Raw genomic sequence first — 25,229 nt, 5'->3', positions numbered from 1 at the left:
CTCAAAAGTGCTCAGAAAATACAATCTGACTAAATGAACAAACCCTTCCTTAAGGAGGAACTTCCAGTCTAGGTAATAATCTACCTGGAAAACTCTGCCCTCTACTTCTCTATGCTCCTTCTATCTGCAAATAATACATATAGAGAAGATTTAAAAATTTAATTTTATCTCAAATGGATACTTGATTTTCTAGCATTACTTACTGAAAACAAAAAAGAGTCAGTTCATATGGACAGGACCACAAAGTGCTCATTAAAGACAATAAATTATTTGCCCAAGAAGTGTTATACCCAATTTTTAATCATTTTTCTTGCTCATACACATCTGGGGTATTTTAGAATCTTAATCATAAATTTCACCCATCTAGTAAATCTTAAATAATTCCTCTTTGCCAACCTGCATTATCAACTTAATACAGACACCTTTAAAAACAGGTCTTCAGGGCTTCCCTGGTGGCGCAGTGGTTGAGAGTCCGCTGCCGATGCAGGGGACGCAGGTTCATGCCCGTTCCGGGAAGATCCCACATGCCGCAGAGCGGCTGGGCCCATGAGCCATGGCTGCTGAGCCTGCACGTCCAGAGCCTGTGCTCCGCAACGGGAGAGGCCACAGCAGGGAGAGGCCCGCGTACCGCAAAAAAACCCCAAAAAACAAAAAAATAGGTCTTCAGTACTAGGCAGTCAAGTTTGTATCTTCCTCTATATCTTAGTGTAGATAATAGCAAAATATTTTTTACCATGCTGCATTAGTGTCCTGCATGGTACCTAGTTATCCTCAGAAATCTACTGTTTATAAAGCTCAGGAGAAGGGGAAGTGATACCCATCAAAATGGCCCACAGAAGTATGAAAAAGTATTCAATATTATTAGATATCAGGAAAATTAAAATTAAAATCATAGTGAAATATCCTACACATCCACCAAGATGGCTAAAACTTTTTAACAGGTCACCTGTTAGCAAAGTAATAGAGCAACTGAAACTCTCCCACACTGCTGGTGGGTGTGTAAATCAGTATAACAACTTTGGAAATCTTTTGACCGTATATTTTAAAGATGAACCTATGTATACCCTATAACGGAAGCAATTTCACTCCAACGGAAAGGCATATACACATGACACCAAAAGTACAGAAATTCATCCTAAACTGGAAGTAACTCATATATCCACTAGTGTTGGAATAGAAAAATCATAATATATTCATTCATACAGTGTAATATGTTAAAACAATGAAAATTAACAACTTACATGCAACAGGAACACCACAGACATAATTTTAAACAAAAGAAGGCACATACACACTCTCTCTTACATATAATACCTCTATCTATAGAGAGACAGATATACCATTTAAATAAAGCTCAAAGCAACAGGAAACACTACTATACAGTGACTGCCTACCTTTACGAGGCGTAATGACTGGGTACAGGGAGATTGAGGAACTGCTGGCAATATCTTATTTCTTGATCCAGGTGGTAATTTTTCCTATGTGTTTGTTTTATAAAAAATCATCGTTACACACCTATGATTTGTATATTTTTCTGAGTGTATACTATACTTTGAAAGATCATTCTAAATAAAAAAATTTAAAGTAATCTATAGGAGATGACTTAGGGAATTTGTTAAAGACAGTCAATCAATGTTTGTTGTGGTTTCATCTCTAGTTCCTGTATAACCAACTAGCCCCTTCTCCCACCACTGGAATTAAAAACAAAAACATAAATAAACAAACAAAACCTTAAGATGACTGGGCTCCCAGCAAAGTATTGCACTGGATCTGAACCCAGGCATTTGAATTTCGGAGCCTGCACTATTAAGCACTAGTCCATATGAAATTAATAAACCCCTCGTTAAGATAACGCAGTAGCAAGACCAAGAAATTAATCACATTTTATTTCTCATTTGAATTTCCAGTGTCTTAAACGCATGATAATACACTTCCATATTCAGTAAGTAATTATTAAGAATCTACTGGATATCAGACACTGTGCTATGGGACAAAGAATTAAAGGGAAAAAAGAGAAAAAGAAAAAAAATGTCTAAGGGATTTTATTGTAAAAGAATAAAGTCATAATCAAAAGAAAAAAAAAGATGACTGTGCTCCAAAAATTAAGTCAATTTGAAGTTTAGGACATAATGTTATTCTCTACAAATATGTGAGTGATTACAATATGCCAGTCACTGTTCTAGGTTCTAAGGATAAAAGTGAACAACAGTTAAGCTCATGTCTTTATCAAGTTTCCTTTTTAGTGGGAAAAGACAGAACAAATAATCGAGTAAATATGGCTGACCCTTGAACAATGCAGAGTTAGGAGTGCCATTGTGTAACTTATAGTTCTCCTTCCGTATACATCTGCCTATTCAACCAACTGCAGATCGTGTAATACTGTTGTATTTTCTATTGAAAAAACTCTGCGTGTAAATGGATTTGAGCAGTTCAAACCCATATTCAAGGGTCAACTGTACACAGCATTTTGTGTGGTGGTGAACTGTTATGGGAATAAAGTGAGGTAAGGATAGACAGAAAGTGAAAGGAGAGAAGTACTTGCTGTTTTAAATAAGTGGCCAGAAAAGGTTTTGCTAATACGGTGACATTTGACCCTGAAGGAGGCAAAGGAGCAAGAAGGTGGGGGAAAGTATTCCAGGTAGAAGGAAGAGCAAGGTGGATGGGATGTATGCTTGGTGTGTTCAGAGAAATGCAAGGAGGCCTGTGTGGCTGGAAAGAAATGAATGTGAAAGAAGAGTAGTAAGTAACAAGATAGCAGAGATAAAAATGTAAAGGTGGGATAAGATTATATATGATGTTATACATTGTGTACTACCCTGTAGGCCACTAGAAGTTTCCATTTTAGGGCTTCCCTGGTGGCGCAGTGGTTGAGAGTCCACCTGCCGATGCAGGGGACGTGGGTTTATGCCCCAGTCTGGGAGGATCCCACATGCTGCGGAGCAGCTGGGCCCGTGAGCCATGGCCACTGGGCCTGCGCGTCCGGAGCCTGTGCTCTGCAGCGGGAGAGGCCACAGCAGTGAGAGGCCCGCGTACCGCAAAAAAATAAAATAAAAGTTTACATTTTATTCAGTGAGTGAAGCCACTGAGAGTAGAGGGGTGATACAGTGGCGTAAAACTAGTTGTTAATGAGTAAGTGGTAAGGAATGGTCAGAATCAGGAAATACTTTGTAGGTAGAGTCAAAGACATTTGCTAACAGGGTTTTATGTGAGGTGTGAGAACAAGGAGTTAAATATAACTCCAAGGTTTTAGTCCTGAGCAACTAAAAAGATGGAGTTGCCATTAACTGAAACAGAGTACAGTGGGGGTAGAAAAAATTACGGGAGAGGGGTGCCGTTCAGGGGTCCATTTTTGGATATGAAAGTTTTGAAGTACCTATGAAATACCCAAATGATCATGTTGATTAGGCGGCTGACGGATCTGGAGTTCAAACAGAAGTATGGCCCACAGATATAAATTTGGGCATCATCAACATTTACAGTTGGTTACTGAGAGTCACCTGGAATGTAGTATATATATATATTTATAGGAAGAAACCCTAGGCACTTCAAAGCTGACAAGCAGTGATTAAAAAAAAAAAAAAGAAAGAAAGAAAAAAAGCCAGTGAGACAGGAGGAAGCTGGTATCCAAAAGCCAAGTGAAGAAATCATTTCAAGAAGAAAATAATCAGGGGCTTCCCTGGTAGCGCAGTGGTGGAGAGTCCGCCTGCCGATGCAGGGGACACAGGTTCGTGCCCCGGTCCAGGAGGATCCCACATGCCGCGGAGCGGCTAGGCCCGTGAGCCATGGCCACTGAGCCTGCGCGTCCGGAGCCTGTGCTCCGCAACGGGAGAGGCCACAACAGTGAGAGGCCCAGGTACCACAAAAAAAAAAAGAAAAGAAAATAATCAAAGATGTCAAATGCTTGTCAGTCAAGTAAAATGAGGATTGAGAAATGACTTTTGGATGTAACAATGTGGTAATATCTTGACAAGAGCTGTTCCAATAGAGAAGTGGGAATACAACCCTGCCCAGAGTACATTCAAGAAAATGGAAGGAAATGAACTAGAAACAAGTATATACAAGTCTTTCCAAGAGTTCTGCAGGGAAAGTAAGCATTATAAAAAGGGCACTGAAGGTCCTAAACTAGCCCACAAGGGTAGATTTAACACATAACACTACCTGAAATAGTGTAAACTCACCTTTATTTTCAGTAGCACTACCTATATAATATACACTAGTAATATAAAAATGAACATGCTTATTTAAACTTGACTTTTGGTACTTAAGGAATAACAAGTTTTAAACGCAAGAAAAAAATGTAAGCAATGGAAACAAATTCTCAAGGACATTTGAGTATACATTTAAGAACTTTATAAACTAACAGCACTGGTTTTTGATTATATCTATTCTCTACCTCAAAATGCTTAAATGTCCACTTCACCTGGCCTGGTATATGACTGACAGTATCTTTGTGCCATAGTTATAGTTGTTTTCAAGGCCTACCCCAATAAAACAAGTTTGTGAAAGGGATATATAAATGAAAAAAAATTTTTTTCCAATTTCCTGCACACCTCGGTAAGAGCTAAAGGAAAAGAGAGAGAAACAGAGACTTTAAATGATGAAAAAATACACACACACACACAACACAGTATGGTTACAAAGATAAGACTAATTTTCTTGTATAGCCAATGGACAAACACAAAATAACAGAAAGGTATTATTTTAACATGTCATTAATACACTTTAAGTAGAGGAATACCAAAAAAGTAGAGACTGGCGTACGGAAGTGTGGTGGTGAGGGTGTAGATGGATCCAACTTCCCACAGACACCACTATATAGCACTGATGACTTCAAAGAGTTTGGCTGTTTTTGTGGATTAGGAAGAGGATGAAGCCAGTGGTCTCCAAATCTTCTTGATTGCTCGACACTATTAGTAAAGTTGTGAACATGCACCCCGTAAATGTGTTTATTAAGTATATACAAGTAATACTATTCTAACTGATTATTAAACAGTATAAAACACAAATAGTTATATAAGATAAACAAATGTATTGTTAACTGCGATAGCTCAATATTAGATAATGTCACAACAATATTTAGGTAAGATTCAGTGTTATCAATAGCAGATGGAAACTCTACCATTTTCAATGATACTTGCATTTCTTTTCTATTTAATCCATGGTTTCTTTACATGAATATTAAAGCCACTTGTCCACTCTGAAGGACATTCAGTTAAAACCAAAAAATACAATTCCATTTAATCCAAGCATATCCAAGTACATATAAACAGCAATATGCAGCAGCATGCTAAAAGCAACAAAAAGTGGGTAAGTGAGCAGGCTTATCATATGTAACACAAACACAAATGACATGGAATTAGTGAAGGCACCAATGGCAATCTGTATAATCAATATTAGTTAAGCATTAATAACAAGAGTATGTTTAGATTTCTATTAAAAATATTACAAGAAAGTGTTAAATGCCTCCTCCTGAGACTATTTGCTACTTATTTGTCAATAGAGCTAATTGAATATTTAAGATAAATTATTTACTGGTTTATCAAGTCTGAAACATGCATATTTAAATAATACCAGATAAATATGAATTACAGTACTATTGATAAAATGAGACATTCTCCTTTATCAATAGCGTATCATTAGGATTTTGTTGTTCTTATCAAAGGCTTTCATGTTCTCTGCCTTCAATTTTTAAAGTACTGATGAAATTACTTCATTTGATTCTGAAAGTTTATTTTCCTTACATTTTTCTTTAATCAGTTTCACCTGCTATAAAAATCACCTAAAGAGAATTACAGGATAATCCTACAAGATCTCGTATATTGTTTAATTACATTTTCACGTTCATAACTATTTAGATTCCTATGGACATTTCAGAGCTACCAAGTCTTTTTTTCTAGTTTTTCTTTCAATGGGATAGTTCTAAACTATAGACATGGATTCCTAAAAATATAAGTTCACTAATCTGATCAAAAGAAGTTAACACTTTAGGGGAAGGTTTTAAAACCAAATTTTCTTTAACAAATATAAACTTTATATATATAAAATCTCTGCTTTAACATGAAGCAATCTCTTTCCCATAAACCCTATCTCCTTAGATTTGGATCATTACTCTTCTATGACTGCTCCCTTCCCCCTCCCCCACTTAAATTTAATCTTTTATTTCATCTCTACTAATCTTTTTCAAATCCAATCCCCTTCTATTTTTTTTTTTACAGCAGTTTCCCAAATTATTTTCAAACCTTTTCTACCCAACTGGAGATTATACATTAATAGGAGTATTCTTCCTAGTAAATCTAAACAATACAAGCTTTTGTAAGATACACACACATAGATATAAACATAACTGGAAATGACTGATTTTCTAATATGCCTTACAGAAGACCTCATTTTACAGACATACCACAAATATATGAGAGAGACTATGACCTGCAATTAATACACTGTGAACAGTGAAATACTAACTTCACTTTAATCTGAAGTACTAAATAAGTTACTGTTAAAGGAAGTGTTCAATACCATATGCTAACGCATATATATGGACTTTTTAAAAGCTGTACTCGTGAACCTAGTGGCAAGGCAGGAATAAAGACGTAGAGGTAGAGAACGGACTTGAGGGCACGGTGGCAGGGGGAGGAAGCTGGGATGAAGTGAGAGAGTAGCACTGACATATATACACTACCAAATGTAAAATGGATGGCTAGTGGGAAGATGCTTCACAGCACAAGGAGATCAACTTGATGCTTTGTGACAACCTAGAGGGATGGGATAGGGAGGCTTAAGAGGGAGGGGATATGGGGATATATGTATACATATAGCTGATTCACTTTGTTGTACAGCAGCAACTAACACAGCATTGTAAAGCATTTATACTCCAATAAAGGTGTGGAAAAAAAAAAAGGAACAGTGTTCTACTCTATGATGACGATAACATATAAGATTTACTACTTGTTGGACACTATTACAAGCACTTAACATACACTGACTTACTTCGTACTCCCAACTACCCTAAGGTTTTAGTCATACTTTTCTCCCAACTTTCTAGATGAGAAAACAAAGAGGTTAAGTTATTTGCCTGAAGTCACACAGCTAAAAAGTGGTGGAGCCAGGACATAAGACAAAGAATTATGCAAAACCGTATTATAAACATTGCTAAAAATCAGTTCCCGCGCTTTTAAAAATGTCCGTACCTAGCACCGCCCCTACATCCAAATACTGGCAACCCTACGGTGGTCACTATAATAATTTGGGGAAAACTGGGATGGGAAACATTACCTGTGTGTAACTTTGCAAAGTCTGAGACCTCTGAGGTAGAGCACAATGTAGAGTAGAGCACAATGGAGGGCAGATGTCAAGGGCCCGACAACATCTTATTCAAAGAATCCATGTCCTTAGACAACAGATTTGTGATTGCCGAGAGGGAGGGGGTACGGGGGAGGGATGGATTGGGAGTCTGGGGTTAGCAGATGCATTATATACAGAATGGATAAACAACAAGGTCCTACTGTATAGCACAGGAATGGTATTCAATATCCTGTAATACACCATAATGGAAAATAATTTTTAAAAGAATGTGTATATATATATATAACTGAGTCACTTTGCTGTACAGCAGAAATTAACACAACACTGTGAATCAACTATACTTCAATAAAAAAACCAGGGGGCTTCCCTGGTGGCGCAGTGGTTGAGAGTCCACCTGCCGATGCAGGAGACACGGGTTTGTGCCCCTGTCCGGGAAGATCCCATGTGCCGCGGAGCGGCTGGGCCCGTGAGCCATGGCCACTGGGCCTGCGCGTCCAGAGCCTGTGCTCCGTGGTGGGAGAGGCCGCAGCAGTAAGAGGCCCGCGTACCGCCAAAAAAATAAAAATCAGTTCCCTCCCAGGGCTAGTTCCCAGGAATAGCAGTCTAGCCTCCTTACATATGAATATGTAGTTTTAATTGTAGTTTGTTCAAACCAGTGCGACTTAAAAAATCTGGGGACGATAAAGAAAATGTATAGACATACAATGAAATATTGTGCAGCCTTAAAAAGGAAATCTTGTCATGTGCTACAACATGGATGAACCTTGAGAACATTACACTAAGTGAAATAAGCCAATCACAAAAGGACAAATGCTCTATGAGTCTACTAATATGAAGTATCAAAAGTAGACAAAATCATAGAAACAGAATGTAGAATGGTGGTTGCCAAGGGCTAGGAAGAGGAAAGAAGGGGAATGGATACAGATTTTCAGTTTTTCATTATGTAAAGTTCTACAGCCTGTTGCACAGCAGTGTGAATATATTTAACACTACTGAACTATACACTTAAAATGGTAAATTTAATGTTATGTGTTTTTTACTATAATTTTTAAAAATCTGGGAAAATCTCCCGTTACTTCCCACTCTCAGAGATGACTTATGTTAGGAATCTTACAGATGAAATCTTCAGTGTCACAGATAAGAAGTTCAAATTAACTATGAAGGATACACATCAATATAAGATATTACTGCAAACGGTACTCTTTGCTAAGATTCATCCCTTCCTCCATTAGCTGCAGAGACTAGTTTTCCTCTCTAATTTCAGATTTATAAAGACTACTTTAAAACTATTCCGAAGTTTTTTAAAAAGTAAAAGCTGTTTTCCTCCAACCCTCCCCCAGGTTAAAATAATACCAAAAAGATAGTTCTCAAAAAGTCCTGATTGCCCTCTAAGAAACAATAAGAAAGTGATTTGTTACCAGCAGCTCTCACAACTCTCACTATTCAAATCCTAACAGTACCAAACATTCATACTAAGAGTAGATTCAATTTTTAGAGACAAGATGATAACCAGAAGTCACATGTTATGAATACTAGTATTTAAACTGGAAGATATAATTTTGCTCTTCATTCAAAACAAACCGTGACCACAATATAAATTGGATCTCTACAGTAGTTTACCTCCCTAGCACCTAATCATCATTGGAATAAGCAGAACACCTCCTCAGCCTAAGCAATTCAGGACCAATTTTTTTTTTTAAGTCTTCTTAGGAAGGCCAAGAGGGGAAATATACAAAAACGTAGTAAGTTATACATGATTTTGTTTTTTAACCTCACCTCTCACAATCCTATTCTCAGTTTTTATATCATCCATCCGGTAGATAAACATATCTTCTCCCATGTTCACAAAGCTATGTTTATGTTACTCACCAAGGGTGCAAAATATAGCTCTACATTAATTCTACTACTAATCCATTCTAATTTCATGTTGCAAGAAAATTCTCTTCCAAACTGGTTTGCAGTCAGGAATTCCCTGGAGGGTCAGTAGTTAGGACTCGGCGCTTTCACTGTCAGGGGCCCAAGTTCAATCCCTGGTTGGGGAACTAAGATCCTGCAAGCCTCGCAGCACAGTCAAAAAAAAAATTGGTTTGCAGTCATCTGTTAAAACACTATTTTAAAAAATAGCTATGGAAGAACAGATAGTTGTTTGAATACTATGTATTATCATAATTGGTTGAAATACAATGGCAATAGCATATAGTATACTATATGCTCATCTCAAATTTATATAACCTGGGTTTCTTTTGTAAGTTTTAATTATTAAAAACTCTTTAAAAGGACTTTCCTGGTGGCACAGTGGTTGAGAATCAACCTGCTAATGCAGGGACACGGGTTCGAGCCCTGGTCCGGGAAGATCCCACATGCCCCGGAGCAACTAAGCCCGTGCGCCACAACTACTGAGCCTGCGCTCTAGAGCCTGCGAGCCACAACTACTGAAGCCCGTGTGCCTAGAGCCCGTGCTCCACAACAAGAGAAGACCCCACTCACCGCAACTAGAGAAAGCCCATGCACAGCAAGGAAGACCCAACGCAGCCAAAAACAAACAAACAAAACTCTTTAAAAAATTAAACGTTGGAAAAGAGTATGGAGAACTGCGTCTTGTCTCTCAACTCAGGCGCCAGTTGCTGAAGGGGACCGGGCGAGCAGTGCTGCCGCCACCGCTTCCTGATTGGCTGCGGGTGGCTCCCTCTTCGTTCTGATTGGCAGCTGGTGAGCTGGATGATGCTGAGCAAGGGCCTGAAGCAAAAGCGAGAGGAGGAGGAGGAGGGGAAAGAAGCCCTGGCAGTCGACACCTGGTGGCTGGATCCTGGCCACCCAGCAGTGGCACACGCACCCCCAGCCGTGGCCTCGCACCCCCAGCCGTGGCCTCCCGTTCCCTCTTTGACCTTTCGGTGCTCAAGCTCCACCACAGCCTGAGGCAGAGTGAACCGGACCTGCAGCACCTGGTGCTGGTAGTGAACACACTGCAGCGAATTCAGGCGTGCATGGCACCCACAGCTGCCCTGCCACCTATGCCCAGCCTGCCTACAGCCCCAGGCATAGCTGACAACCTGCTGGCCAGCTCTGATGCCTCCCTCTCAGCCTCCATGGCCAGCCTTCTGGAGGACCTCAGCCATATTGAGGGCCTGAGCCAGGCTCCCCAGCCCCTGGTAGATGAGGGGCCACCAGGCCACCCCACTGGGGGAGCCGCACCCAGCTTGGGTGCCTTGGACCTGCTCGGCCCAGCCACTGGATGTCTGCTGGTCGATGGGCTTGAGGGCCTGTTTGAGGACACTGACACAATGTATGACAGTGAACTTTGGGCACCAGCCTCTGAGGGCCACAAATCCAGCCCTGAGGATGGGCCAGGCAAGGAAGAAGCTCCAGAGCTGGATGAGGCCGAACTGGACTACCTCATGGACGTGCTGGTGGGCACACAGGCACTGGAGCGGCGACCAGGGCCAGGGTGCTGACTCCCCCAGAGCTGGGATGTTGATCTGGTGTCCAAACTGAGCCTGGTGGCTGGACCAACTCTCCTTTGAAAGACACAGCTGGCTTCCCTAGAGAGGGGCTTTGGAGAGAAAGAATCCAGTCCTGGGCAACTTCACCTCCGTCCTCTGGTCTCTGGCTGATGGGGGTAGACTGGAATTGGCCCGTGTGATGAAATGACAGGGCCTGGTGGCTGGAATGTGACTGGACCAGGCCCAGTGCTGAATCCCTGGAGGCACAGCTTGGTATACTCTTTCCCTGATGTGGGAAAAGACCCCAACCAGTTTTTTTGAAATTAAAGCCAGTCGTGGGAAGTCTCAAAAAAAAAAAAAAAAAGAAAAGAGTATGATCTACTACTTCAATGTTTAATTATTTGTATATCACTTTAAAAATACATAGAAAACGTCTAAAATTTTAAACCTTCAGGGCATGAGTTGTTTAGGATGGTAGTTTACCAGATAACTACAGGTTACCATATTTTGAATAGACATCTCTCCAGAATTCATTATATATTTACCTACCTTCTTTAGTGGGAAGCTCAGTCTAATGACTCAAATTCATTAGTAAAAATAATTTATGGTAGTAAACAAGCCCTAGAACATTGTACTAAAAACATATACAGAATTCTGGCTTTTTATTTCTTGTATCTACTTGTGGGTTTTTTGGGGTTTTTTTTTTTGCCTTCTTCCCAACTCTTCCATCCTCCATCTCTCAGGCTACACATCCATTGTCCATTCTAATGTTTATCCTCCAAGCCAGTTTTAAACTTGGAAATCAGCCAGGATTGTTAAAACTGTGTATAAATATTGGATAAATTAGGTCTACAGAAAGAACCTAAAGCTTTTCCTAAGAAACCCAAACTGAAAACAATGAAGATGGGGACTTACCTGGTGGCACAGTGGTTAAGAATCTGCCTGCCAATGCAGGGGACATGGGTTTGACCCCTGGTCCGGAAAGATCCCACATGCCACAGAGCAACTAAGCCTGTGCGCCATAACTACTGAGCCGGCGCTCTAGAGTCCGCGAGCCACAACTACTGAAGCCCATGCACCTAGAGCCTGTGCTCTGCAACAAGAGAAGCCACCACAATGAGAAACCCGCACACCGCAATGAAGAGTAGCCCCCACTCACTGCAACTAGAGAAAGCCCGTGCAGCAACAAAGACCCAACGCAACCCAAACAAACAAATAAATATATTTTTTTTAATGTTAAAAAAAAAAATGAAGATGGCCACAGTGGCTATACCTGCTCCAGCAAAGGGATTTTCAAACTATAGTTTCTTAAAAGACACTACAGGTGTCAGCAGAAAAGATGACTATGTATAAAGTCTCAGATCCTCATATAAATCAGAGCAACCCCATAAGATCAGTGTTATACACTGGAGTTCTACCTAAGGCTTCATTTGAGGTTAGGTTCTGCTCTAGCACTGAACTAAAACTGATGTTGCTGCCACTGACACTAGGGTTAAAAAAAGATAATGGTTTAGGGTTTTTCCCCTACTCACCTCATTTAAAAAAATATTCCCTTTAAACAAAACAGTCCCTTGATTTCCTCAATCCTGTGTTTAAAATGCATATTACTTTTTCTAAGGATTATTCACTACACTTTCTATAGATTCAACAATCTTAATTTGAGCTTTTACCACCAGAAAGAGGAAACAATGCTTTAAATCATCCAGTAAACCATAATGATGCTACGTATAGCTCTGAACAATTATTTCTAGTTAAAATGTTACAGGTTTCATTGTTCTCTAATTTTTCCTGTGTCTTCTACAATCTCTCTGCCATATTACCTCTACATAAAAGAGAGCACTTAGTCCATGTGTGGCCTTGGCTATTATAAGGAATATAAGCCAAAAAGCTGTATTTTGGCAGTTTCAGAATTTGTACATTTTCTTCTGCCCTCAAATTTCAATGTATTCAATTCAAACATTTATTGAGCACCTACTGTGACTAAAATTATAACCTAACACATCAATCGGAACTAGTGAGGTGGTGGTACAGTAACAAACAATCCCCAAATCTCAGTGGCTTGACATAACAAAAGTTTATTTCTCATTAATTTTACATGTCCAACTCTGGTTGGCAGGAGAGATCTGCTTATCACAGTCCCTCCACTTGACACATGCTTCCAAGATTGTCTTGCCAAGGAAGGTAAAAGGTAATGTGGTAAATCACATCCTGCTCTTAAACTTTCATTCACATTTTATTGGCCACAGTAAGTCAGAGAGCCATGCCTGATTTCAATAATGGCATGAAAGGGCAATCCTATCATGTGCTTAGAAGAGAAGTGGTCTATTTATGAAGAAGCATGATTCCCAAGTCCCTGTGCTGATCAAATATTCAATTTACTTTTCCTCCCACATTTGGATACACCTGTCCCCTTTCATGCAGAAGATAACCCAAAAATCCCACCTAGTTATAGCACCAAGCTCAAAGCTCTCAGGTCCAGACGTGGCCCTTGTTCACAAAGACCTGTTTACTAAATCAAGTTACCTACCTCCCTTCACAGACACAATATACAATGATAGAAAAAGCTAAGTATAACCATAAAAAACACTCCTGTTCAAAAGAGGAGGAACAGGAGATAAAACAGTCAATAGTTCATAGCAATTCACATACCCCGCTGAACAGATAGTGTAAGTGCTCTCAGTTCTGGGGGAGAGAATTCTCTGACTGATCACTGGGAGGAATTTCTCAGTCTAGTATTCTCTGAGCCTTTTGGCTCTACCTTCCAGGAGATTTTTTTTCTTGCCTGCTATCCTCCTCCACCACAAGTGAAGTGAACACAGGGAGTGTACATCCTTAGCTAAGAGGAATTTTCAGCCTGCTGGTAGAAGGTTAGGGGGTGGTGACCAACTCATGCAATCACACTTTCTTCACACTTTCCATGCTGGTTTCTTGGGCTGTACAACTCCCTGAAAAACTTAGACACTTCTTATCTGTTCTAGCCATTGCCAAGTGCCAATGTCTAGAACCATAGCTTTTTTTCTAGATATGTCTTTTAGACTTTCTACATTTCTTTGCTTTCTTGCCCCAAGAGACTGTGTGCTATCTATTTCTCTCTATTTAATTGTGGGTGCCCTGGAACTACCTGGCTTTAGTAGGGAATCCATACCTTTAAAAAAAAGTCTCTTTTCCCTAACCCAACAGAAAGGCACCACCCCCTTAAGTAGACCTTTACTCTGAATCACCTTAATCCATTCAGACTTTTTAACAATGAGTGATGGTCATAACGCTGATTGCCAGAAAAGTTTTAATTATCTGCTCAATAGGCTTCTTAGTTTCATCTCTTACTGACTGACAGTGAGAAACAATTGCTTCTTCCAATCCTACAATTCCCCAAATTTCTGGCCTCTCTTTATTGCTCTTCATTCCCACTTGCAAACTAGCCAATCATGTTCTAGCTCATTTTTTTTTCTTCCATCTTGTCAAATGGAGCCAACAACAGCTAAAATACAATTTGTTTTCCAGCCTCGTCCCTAAAGCTATAAATGCATTAGGTACATTACTGGCCTTCCAAGTTATTGCAGGCAAGTTTTACCAAATGCTTCTCTGCATCGCATCTTCCCAGCCTCTAATATCAGTTTCCTTGCTACCTGACCCCTGACCAATGCAACATTTGAGGGGTTCTGTTAGAGTACCCTACTGCTTGTACCAACTTTGATTTTAGTCAGGATAGGTTACATAAATGCTGCCCAATAGAAATATAATTCAAGTCACATATGCAATTGTAAAGTTTCTAGTAGCCACATTTAAAGGGTAAAAAGAAACAGTGAAATTAATATATTTCATTTAACCCAATATACCCAAAATAATTACATTTCAACCTGCAAGCAATGTAGAAATTATTGAGTTATTTTACATTTTGTTCATACCAAATCTTTAAAATCCAGTTTATATTTTCATACTTAATCACATCTCAATTCAGTCTAGCCACATTTCAAGTGCTTATTAACAGCATCATGGAGCGAGTGGCCACCATATTAGACCATGCAGGGCAAAATAAAATTGCAGTAGCTAACAGCCCCTGAAATCTCAGTGGCTTAAAACGAAGGCTTATTTTTTATTCATGTCCACCGTAGCCAAGAATGTTCTGTATGCTTTCCTCACTTACAGATCCAGCCTGGTAGAACAGTCAGTAGAGCATACATAGTTCACTGGCCAAAGCAAGCTACACAGCTGCATCCAACTTGGTTGTGCCCGGAAAGAAATCCGGAAATACAGGTAGATAGCTCTAATGATCATCACACCCAATTTTTAAACTGCAATTAAAAACTTCCAAATTATGTCTTCAAAGAACTATATCTTTTAAATTTTCCTTTTTTCCCAATAGACACCTACTTCAAAAAGCAAATAAGGCAATGACGTAGTAAGCTACTACTAGATAGTTAGAACTCTAGGACAAATGCATTTTCTTTGCTATGAAACGTAACTTTTTCAATAAAGTTTCTGAAGAGTCAGTAAAAGCAATTGAAAAAGTGTGACTAGATCTCAAATACTATTCCTTTTACTTCATTTTGGCAAACAAGTACTTCAAATCCTCTTTAACTTTTCTTATCAAGCCTTTCCAAGGGACTACTGCCACTGAAACAAGGCTGAAGAAAAATTAAATGGCAGAGGAAAAGCCACATTTATTCCTCAAAAGTGGACAAAAGAGAGGAAAATAACATTAATCAAAACTAAAGATACTTCTACTACTTTTTTCTAAAAGATTTCCTTATCTCCTTTAGAAGTTAACATTCCGCCATTTAACACTGTAACATAAAAACCAATTGCCTGGGCTTCGCTGGTGGCGCAGTGGTTGAGAGTCCACCTGCCGATGCAGGGGGACACGGGTTCGTGCCCCGGTCCGGGAAGATCCCACATGCTGCGGAGCGGCTGGGCCCGTGAGCCACGGCCGCTGAGCCTGCGCGTACAGAGCATGTGCTCCGCAACGGGAGAGGCCACAACAGTGAGAGGCCCGCGTACCGCCAAAAAAAAAAAAAAAAAACCAATTGCCTATTTATTCATCCCAAATAAAGGTATTACTTCAAAGCCTAAAGTTCTACTTTCACAGGTCTAAGGCTGAAACCCCTTTCTTCTAAAAAATAAACTCTTACACTCTATTCCACCTTCACTTAAGCATCCAAAGAAAGAATTTTACCCTATTAGAGGACCCAAGATACTGGCTGGATTACATGAAGTTTTAGGTATTAAACGGTATCTCAGTGAGGTATAAGTGGTAGGCAATAAAAGAGCATCATGACTTTCCTGACGGCACAGTGGTTAAGAATCCACCTGCCAATGCAGCGGACACGGGTTCGAGCCCTGGGCCGGGAAGATCCCACATGCCATGGAGCAACTAAGCCCATGTGCCACAACTACTGAGCCTGCACTCTAGAGCCCACGGGCCACAACTACTGAAGCCCATGCCTAGAGCCCATGCTCCGCAACAAGAGTAGCCCCTGCTCGCCACAACCAGAGAAAGCCTGCTCACAGCAACGAAGACCCAACGCAGCCAAAATTAATTAAAAAAAACCATCACAAGGAGGGACTAATGTAAATAAAACAGCAAATTTTGCTTAGGGAATACATGTGTGCTGGTATATATGGGGATTGGTTTCATATAACCATTAATACCGCCCTATAAAATCCTTGTTTTGAAGCCGGGTATTCTACCTTAATTATGAATCAGGGTAAAATAAACTCTTAAATAAAGAATAAGTGATAATATCTCGAACTAATAAGCAATCAATGTAGACGACTTTCTGAGAGAAAATAATAAGACAAAGCCAAACCCCAAACAAACAAACAAAACCAAAACTATACTGAATCCAAACTAAACTTTCTGATGCCAGACATCGAAGAGAAATACCTGTTTTTCTGCTACCCAAAGAAATCTACTACCCACTAAAACTTTATAATCCTAAAAGAATATCTTAGAAATGGTACCAAATATACACATTTTCATGCATTTTTATTAATGCTAACAGAGTACCTAATTAATTTATAGTTCCCATCCCCAAAAATCTCCCCCAAATCTTTTTTATAACTTTCTCATTCAGTTTACCTACTTATAACTTTCTCATTCAGTTTACCTACTTATGACTTCATGTTATCACCTCTCTTCTACAGAATTCCAGTCCTCTGTCTTGAGCTCAGTCCTCTATCTCTATCACCAATAGTCATTGCAACCTAGCACCACAAATTCAATCCATTAAAACTGGTATCCCTTTACTTCCCCCAGATCCGTTTCCCTTCCGAACTCTGCCCATGGTATGATCTTTTTAAAATAATGGACTCATCTTTTTTGTTTGTTTGTGGTATGTGGGCCTCTCACTGTTGTGGCCTCTCCCGTTGCGGAGCACAGGCTCCGGACGCGCAGGCTCAGTGGCCATGGCTCACGGGCCCAGCCGCTCCGCGGCATGTGGGATCCTCCCGGACCGGGGCACGAACCCGTGTCCCCTGCATCAGCAGGCGGACTCTCCACCACTGCGCCACCAGGGAAGCCCTAAAGGACTCATCTTTTATTCCAGATAGCTTATCACTAAATCCTGTAGATTTATCTTTTGAAATGTCGAGCATTTTTACTTCCTTACTTTATCCCTGTATAATTGAAATAGCTTCCTATCATCTACAGTGCCAGTTTCTTCCCATTCCAATATATTCTTAAAGTACAAACAGTTGATTTATTCATGTTATTCATTTGTTCAAAAACCTTTAAGGACCTACGTTAAAAATATTAAAATCCTCACCAATAGTACTTAGCGCTGTCTACTCTTACCCAAACATGTCCTAACAGTCTCTGGTCCCCAGACAACATCAAAGCCTTCTATTTATGCTGTTACTGCATTTCCCAAAGCGTTTCTCACAATTAACCCAATGAAATACTTATCTCCAGAGATGTATAGTCTAAAAAAGAAAAAGGATGCTACTTCCTTTCCTTAAACAGGTTTATTTTCCACAGGATTTCTCAGACTTTAATAAGCTAATGAGAATTTTTCATAACCTATTTAATAATACCCATTAATATCTTACAAGCCATTTTTTGGGAAATGCTGGGCTATTAAACTGTCTTCTGGATAGACTGTCTCTATTCTCACTTATACGGCTTTCTGCCTTGTTAGAACATACCTTCCCCTCATCTTTCTACCTATACAAATCTATATTCCTCTACTGAAGTTCTCTCTTTTCCATAAAATCTTCCCTGACAGCTGGAACCCTCTTTGATCTAAGACTTCTCTGAACTTTAATTCTTCTAAATTTCCTCATATGCAGACAAGACTAAATCTAAATTCCTTTTGCTTCTCTTGTTTTTTCCCCCCCACAGATTTATAGATTGCTTTCTGAAACATAATTCTCAATGCCAAGAGTCTTTAAAAAGCTACACATTTAACACAATTACACAACTGGAAGCAGTATAAAATAAACAAGTACCAGGAATCTCACACAACTGAACCAAGTTAATCATTTCAGAAGCAAGCAGGTAAAATTTACATTATATGTTACCACACAAACCTATGTTTATCCTGTACCTATTACTGACATTTCATTCATTCACTCTCAAAAAATGCAGAGATCAAAAGATGAATAAGAAATACTTGCTGATTTCCAAAAGAAGACAAACATGTTAACTGTAATACAGAAACATGCTATTAAAAATAAAGGAGGCAGGAGTCAGGAAAGGCTATGGGATGAGGTAGTATCTGAGCTAAGCCTTGGAAGATGTCCACTCAAAGGTTACTCCTCTACTCCTCCCTGTTCCCAACTGTGGTTCAATGTTAGTGTACCATTTACCACATTACATCAGAATCTTCTACCTGACTGCCTAACCCCATGGTTCTCAAAGAAAAGGGGGGAAATTTGGCCCTCCAGTGGACATTTGGCAATGTCTAAAGCCCTTTTTTTATTGTCATGAATGAAGGATTAAGGGGTGCGACTGGCATCTAGTGAGGGATGCTGCTAAACATCCTACAATGGAAAGGACAGTCCCCATAACAAAGAATTATCAGGTCGAAAATATCAGTCACGTGGAGACTGAGAATACCCAGTCTAATCTTTAGATTATCAACAATTCTGGTGCAAGAAGTATCTTATTCACCTTTGTATGCCCAGCACTGGACACAGCAGGAACTCTATACACAGTGGTAAGTAAACCTCAATTTAAAGGCAATGGAATACAATTTTACATGTCAATTATACCTCAATACAAATGAAATAAAAAATAAAGCAATGGAAGAGCCAGTGAAGATTTTAAAGAAGGCAACAACATGACCTGTGTTCACTGATGTAAAGGATATACTGGAACAACTTCCAGTATCTTCCAAAATTAAAGATGTATATAATCTCTAGATATATATCTATTCTTCAGATACACATATTTTCCATAAGTGAAAAAAAATGTGTATAAGGATATTCACTGCAGTATAATTTGAAGATAGAAAATAAATACCCACCAATAAGGATCTTACTAAATGACAAGATACTTGTTCAATAGAACACTGTTACTGTCACTGCTAAGAATGAGATAGCTCTCTACTTGTAATATTAAGAGATCCAACATAAAAATTTTTTATGCAGAAGAATGGTACAATTTCAGGGAATGGTAGAGAATACATAGGTATGGTAGTGTTTGTAAATGTATCCTTCCACCAGAGATATTCCATACAGTTAAAAAAAAAAACCAAAAAACTGGTAACAATGGCTATCTCTAGGGAGAGAAACTGGGGGGTTAAGATAAGGAGGGAAAGAGACTAACTCTTTAATGATTACTCTTTAATATATTTTCTGAATGCATGCCTTGTGCAGGTATTACTTATTATTCAAGAAAAAATTTTTCGAAAAAGAATTTTAAATGCACTATAAAGAGGAAAGATTAGAGGCATGGAAAACAAATTATTGTAACAACAGCCTAGGAGAACAGTAAAAGCCAGACTAATAAAATGAGAACGGAAAGGAAGAACAGATCACAAAAACATGGCAGAGATAAAACCAAAAGGACTTGGAACTTTCTACCAGGAAACAGAAAAGAGTTAACCCTGCACCTGCATGCAAGCAACTAAAGGTAACTGGAGAAAAAACACAATTGTACTAATTATTCAACTGAGCACCCAGTAACACCTGCAACTGTCTCACCAATAATTTCACTTTGCAATTGTCTCAGATGACCATTTCATGCCTTTTTCCTTCTTAAATTTCTAAAACCTGTCCTCCTCACCCATCTCAGCTTCTTATAACAAAAGGAAATCAGAAGCAACCTGACAAGAATGACCTTATCTTCCTACCAACACATCTGTACCCGCAAAGCCCTATCCCATGCCCTTCCCATTAAAACATGATTATTCCCACTCTTCTCTGTGGCCAACCTCTATACCTGTGTCCTGTATTTCATCTTGCTTGCCTTCGTAATAACTTTCCTCCATTATACCTTCTTCCTGCATCATCAATTTCTTCCTTTTTTTTGAGAAAGGTCAGCCCACCCTGACCTCAAGCTTACCTCCAACTACCATGTCTTATTTCAACATTCTTCTTCTTAACAGAAAAAAACCCTTAAATTATTTGTCTGTAATTACTGTTGCTACTCCCTCTTCCCTTCATCTCCTTTTAAATCACTCTATTCAGACTTTTCTCCCCAACACTCCACTGAAACCACAACAACTGGATTCCCATTCTTTACCATCTTATGTACCCTCCACAATATCTGAAAAGTTGAGAACTCTTCCTTTAAGTGGTTCATTCACTTGGCTTCCAGGATATTCCTCTCTGCTGGAAGCGCCTTCCATTTCCTTTACTGGTTGCTCCTCTACTTCTTGCCCTCTAAATGTTGAAAATGTCCTCAGATTCAGCCAAGGATTTCCCTCAATTTTGGTCATTTTAAGTTTCAGTTCCTGAATTTGTATTTGGTCCTTTTACAATCTGCCATGTCATTTTCATAACAATCCCCAACTCTCTGTTAAAAATTTTCAACCTTGGCTTTTTCCTTCCAGACCATAGTAAAACAATTGTTTAAATCCATATGTGGTATATAAAGTCCCAGTAAGTCTTACTTCTATTGTCTGATGTTTCTGCTGGTTCTCACTCATGGCATGTCATCTCCTCATACGCCCAACTACCTCTGATTCTGTGCTAGACACTGCATTTGAAAAATCAAGGAAAATAATCTGAGGCTCAAGATACTATTTTCCAATCTTTTCTTTATCTATATTCTTTCTGTATTAAGCTACTAATTTTCAAACCAGTTGTACTTCAAAATCTCTTGGGGGCTTTTAAAATACATCTTTCCTAGGCCTAATGCAGCAATTAAATTAGAATTGGGAGGATGCTCAACACAAATTGTTGGCATTTTTAAAAAGTTCCCTGTGAGAGAGAGCAGACAGCAGAAGCAAGAACTACAATTCTGCAGCCTGTGGAAGGAAAACCACATTCACAGAAACACAGACAAAATGAAAAGCCAGAGGACTATGTACCAGATGAAGGAACAACACATAAAACCCCAGAAAAGCTAAATGGAGATAAGCAACCTTCCAGAAAAAGAATTTAGAATGATAGTGAAGATGATCCAGGACCTCAGAAAAAGAATGGAGGCAAAGACTAAGAAGACATAAGAAATGTTTAACAAAGACCTAGAAGAATTAAAGAAAAAACACCTAGAAGAATTAAAGAACAAACAAACAGCAATGAACAATACGACAACTGAAATGAAAAATACACTAGAAGGAATCAATAGCAGAATAACTGAGGCAGAAGACCAGATAAGTGACCTGGAAGACAGAATGGTGGAATTCACCGCTGCAGAACAGAATAAAGGAAAAAGGATGAAAAGAAATAAAGACAGCATAAGAGACCTCTGGGACAACATTAAATCCAACAACATTTGCATTACAGGGGTCCCAGAAGGAGAAGAGAGAGATAAAGGACCAGAGAAAATATATGAAGAGATTATAGTCGAAAACTTCCCTAACATGGGAAAGGAAAAACCCACCCAAGTCCAGGAAGCACAGAGAGTCCCATGCAGGATAAACCCAAGAAGAAACAAGCCAAGACACATAGTAATCAAATCAATAAAAATTAAAGACAAAGAATAATATCGAAAGCAGCAAGGGAAAAATGACAAATAACATACAAGGGAACTCCCATAAGGTTAACAGCTGATTTCTCAACAAAAACTCTACAAGCCAGAAGGGAATGGCATGACATATTTGAAGTGATGAAAGGGAAGAACCTACAACCAAAATTACTCTACCCAGCAAGAATCTCATTCAGATTCAATGGAGAAATCAAAACTTTTACAGATAAGCAAAAGCTAAGAGAATTCAGCACCACCAAACCAGCTCTACAACAAATGCTAAAGGAACTTCTCTAAGTGGGAAACACAAGAGAAGAAAAGGACCTACAAAAACAAACCCAAAACAATTAAGAAAATGATCACAGGAACATACATATCGATAATTACCTTAAACGTGAATGGATTAAATGCTCCAACCAAAAGACACAGGCTCACTGAATGAATACAAAAACAAGACCCATATATATGCTGTCTACAAGACACCCACTTCAGACCTAGGGACACATACAGACTGAAAGTGAGGGGATGGAAAAAGATATTCCATGCAAATGGAAATCAAAAGAAAGCTGGAGTAGCAATACTCATATATTAGATAAAACAGACTTTAAAATAAAGAATGTTACAAGAGACAAGGATGGACACTACATAATGATCAATCCAAGAAAAAGATATAACAATTATATATGCACCCAACATAGGAGCACCTCAATACATAAGGCAACTGCTAACAGCTGTAAAAGAGGAAATCGACAGTAACACAATAATAGTGGGGGACTTTAACACCTCACTTACACCAATAGACAGATCATCCAAAATGAAAATAAATAAGGAAACACAAGCTTTAAATGACACAATAGACCAGATAGATCTAATTGATATTTATAGGACATTCCATCCAAAAACAGCAGATTACACTTCTCAAGTGCGCACAGAACGTTCTCCAGGATAGATCACATCTTGGGTCACAAATCAAGCCTCAGTAAATTTAAGAAAACTGAAGTCATATCAAGCACCTTTTCTGACCACAACTCTGTGAGATTAGAAATGAATTACAGGGGGAAAAAAAAAACGTAAAAACCACAAACACATGGAGGCTAAACAATATGTTACTAAATAACCAAGAGATCACTGAAGAAATCAAAGAGGAGATCAAAAAATACCCAGAGACAAATGACAATGAAAACACGACCATCCAAAACCTATAGGATGCAGCAAAAGCAGTTCTAAGAGGGAAGTTTATAGCTATACAAGCCTACCTCAAGAACAAGAAAAATCTCAAATATACAATCTAACCTTACACCTAAAGGAACTAGAGAAAGAAGAACAAAAAAACGCCAAAGTTAGCAAAAGGAAAGAAATCATAAAGATCAGAGCACAAATAAATGAATTCGAAACAAAGAAAATAACAAAGATCACTAAAACTAAAATCTGGTTCTTTGAGAAGGTAAACAAAATTGATAAACCATTAGCCAGATTCATCAAGAAAATGAGGGAGAGGACTCAAATCAATAAAATTAGAAGTGAAAAAGGAGGAGTTACAACAGACACAGCAGAAAGACAAAGCATCCTAAGAGACTACTACAAGCAACTCTATGCCAATAAAATGGACAACCTGGCAGAAATGGGCAGATTTGTAGAAAGGTATAACTTTCCAACAATGAACCAGGAAGAAACAGAAAATATAAACAGACCAATCACAAGTAATGAAATTGAAACAGTGATTAAAAATCTTCCAACAAACAAAAGTCCAGGCAGGACCAGATGGCTTCACAGGTGAATTCTATCAAACATTTAGAGAAGAGCTAACACCCATCCTTCTCAAACTCTTCCAAAAAATTGCAGAGGAAGGAACACTCCCAAACTCATTCTATGAGGCCACCATCAAATCACCCTGATACCAAAACCAGAGGAAGATACTACAAAGAAAGAAAATTTACAGACCAGTATCACTGATGAATATAGATGCAAAAATCCTCAACAAAATACTAGCAAACAGAATCCAACAACACAGTAAAAGGATCATACACCATGATCAAGTGGGATTTATCTCAGGGATGCAAGGATTCTTCAATATACGCAAATCAATGTGATACACCATATTAACAAATTGAAGAATAAAAACCATATGATCATCTCAATAGATGCAGAAAAAGCTTTTGACAAAATTCAACACCCATTTATGATAAAAACTCTACAGAAAGTGGGCACAGAGGGAACCTACCTCGGGCTTGCCTGGTGGCGCAGTGGTTGAGAGTCCGCCTGCCGATGCAGGGGACAGGGGTTTGTGCCCCGGTCCGGGAAGATCCCACATGCCGCGGAGTGGCTGGGCCCGTGAGCCATGGCCGCTGAGCCTGCACGTCCGGAGCCTGTGCTCCGCAACGGGAGAGGCCACAACAGTGAGAGGCCCACATACCGCAAAAAAAAAAAAAAGAAAAAAGAAAAAGAAAGAGGGAACCTACCTCAACATAATAAAGGCCATATATGACAAACCCACAGCAAACATCATTCTCAATGGTGAAAAACTGAAAGCATTTCCTCTAAGATCAGGAACAAGACAAGGATGTCCACTCTCACCACTATTATTCAACACAGTTTTGGAAGTCCTAGCCACGGCAATCGAAGAAGAAAAAGAAAAGGAATACAAATTGGAAAAGAAGAAGGAAAACTGTCACCGTTTGCAGACGACATGATACCATACATAGAGAATCCTAAAGATACCACCAGAAAACTACTACAGCTAGTCAATGAATTTGGTAAAGTTGCAGGATACAAAATTAATTCACAGAAATCTCTTGCATTTATACACGAATGATGAAAAATCTGAAAGAGAAATTAAGGAAACACTCCCATCTACCATTGCAACAAAAAGAATAAAATACCTAGGAATAAACCTACCTAGGGAGACAAAAGACCTGTATGCAGAAAACTATAAGACACTGATGAAAGAAATTAAAGATTATACCAACAGAAGGAGAGATATACCATGTTCTTGGATTGGAAGAATCAATATTGTGAAAATGACTATACTACCCAAAGCAATCTACAGATTCAATGCAATCCCTATCAAATTACCAATGGCATTTTTTACGGAACTAGAACAGAAAATCTTAAAATCTGTATGGAGACACAAAAGACCCCGAATAGCCAAAGCAGTCCTGAGGGAAAAAAACGGAGCTGGAGGAATCAGACTCCCTGACTTCAGACTGTACTACAAAGCTATAGTAATCAAGACAATACGGTACTTGCACAAAAACAGAAACACAGATCAATGGAACAAGATAGAAAGCCCAGAGATAAACCCACGCACCTATGGTCAACTCATCTATGACAAAGAAGGCAAGGATATACAATGGAGAAAAGACAATCTCTTCAATAAGCGGTGCTGGGAAAACTGGACAGCTACATGTAAAAGA

General features: G+C 39.1%; 1 protein-coding gene and 1 pseudogene across 2 annotated transcripts in view; one reads left to right on the top strand and one right to left on the bottom strand.

The window, feature by feature from the left end:
- SP3 (Sp3 transcription factor) overlaps positions 1–25,229 on the bottom strand; it is a 64,588-nt gene that overhangs the window by 15,131 nt on the left and 24,228 nt on the right. The gene's annotated exons all lie outside the window — the stretch shown is intronic.
- Positions 9,935–10,754, top strand: LOC309825053 (SERTA domain-containing protein 1-like; annotated as a pseudogene). Its single transcript has one exon. The product of its transcript is annotated as an SERTA domain-containing protein 1-like (transcript).

Source organism: Grampus griseus, assembly GCF_964374135.1.
Source record: "Grampus griseus genome assembly, chromosome: 7".
NCBI classification, from domain to species: Eukaryota; Metazoa; Chordata; class Mammalia; order Artiodactyla; family Delphinidae; genus Grampus; species Grampus griseus.
This window is presented reverse-complemented; position numbering and strand designations above follow the sequence as displayed.